This window comes from Bison bison, unplaced genomic scaffold (assembly GCF_000754665.1).
Source record: "Bison bison bison isolate TAMUID 2011002044 unplaced genomic scaffold, Bison_UMD1.0 scf7180017862570, whole genome shotgun sequence".
Taxonomy (NCBI): Eukaryota; Metazoa; Chordata; class Mammalia; order Artiodactyla; family Bovidae; genus Bison; species Bison bison.
The window spans coordinates 1,587-3,172 of NW_011493142.1; positions in this window are offsets into that span (position 1 = coordinate 1,587).

The window sequence follows — 1,586 nt, forward strand, 5'->3', positions numbered from 1 at the left end:
AGGGAAGCATTGAGAGTGGATTTGCCTTATGATTAAGACACCAATGTCTCTATTAAGAGAAATTGGGAATAAAAAAGTCAGGGATGATGTGCTGATAATTGTGTGCATGCAAAGTCGCCTCAGTCATGTCAGACTCTTTGTGACCCCATGGACTGTGGCCCACCAGGATCCTTTGTCCGTGGGATTCTCCAGGTAAGAGTGTTGGAGTGGGTTGCCATACCCTTCTCCAGGGGATCTTCCTGACCCAGGGATAGAATCCGAGCCTCTTAAGGCAGGTTCTTTACCACTGGAGTCACTTGAGAAGTTCACAATTTAATGTCTCCTTATTCTAGCGGGTGATTGAATTCATAGAATGCCCTTTGTCTGGAGATTCCTTGGTCACTTCTTGATTATATATGGGTGAAATTCCCATGGAACTTTGAACTGGAAAGGCTGTTCATCGACTTTGACTAGGGATTAAACTTTGCAGTGCATGCCATCTTCACAGGGGTCCTAGGTGTTTCTTCAAGGTGCAGGTTATGGTTGTCATAGCAGAAGTCAGGAGAGACTACAAGGACTAAAGCTGTGAAATTCTAAAATGAGCTACCGAGCAGGATGGTGGGAAGGCTTGTGACAGCAGAGGCAGGGAGTTAAATGTTTTCTCTGCGTTGACTTGTCAGATGAATAGTTTTGCATCTTACTTCAAAGCAGAAGCCAAAAAAGATGAAACCAACATATACGAACCCTCTTAACTTCTGTCTCCCTGCTTTAGCACATTCATCCCTAAGGGCAGTCCTGCTGAGTTCAGCCATCTCCCTTCTCGAGCCTAATACCATCTCTGAATTCTTTCAGTCCCAAGGGCCTTGTCTTCTATTGGGAACTTTCTCCTCCCGTCTCTTTGCTTCCGTATCCTGTACCCTGGACAAAAGAAGGCCTTTCTCCCTCCAGGAAAGTCCTCCTCCTGGAATGAGTGCTGGTTAAAGATGATGATACCTAGAGCCCAGAGGGAGCAGTGGCTTCTTCCAAGGCACCTGGGTCAGCCAGCTCACCATAAGCATCGCCTGGGTGTCCAGGTCCAGTCTCTCTGTAGTGCTCACTGCTAGCTCTCCTGCCGGCTTTCTATTGATGAAAGTGAAAGTGAAACTCACTTAATCATGTCCGACTCTTTGCGACCCCATGGACTGTAGCCCACCAGGCTTCTCTGTCCCTGGAAGTCTCTAAGCAAGAATACTGGAGTAGATTGCCATTCCCTTCTCCAGGGGATCTTCCTGACCCAGGAATCAAACCCAGGTCTCCTGCATTGTATGCAGATTCTTTACCAGCTGAGCCACCAGGCTGACTAGTGATGAATTTTCTGTTGATCTATAGATGATTTTTCCTTAACTCACAAAGGCATGAGTGTCTTATATCCAATTTCTATCATGCAGAGTTTTGAAGGGGGAGATAATCTTCTGGCTCAGGCTATCCATTCACTACTACTACTACTACTAAGTCGCTTCAGTCGTGTCCAACTCTGTGCGACCCCATAGACGGCAGCTCACCACGCTCCCCTGTCCCTGGGATTCTCCAGGCAAGAACACTGGAGTGGGTTGCCATTTCCTTCTCCA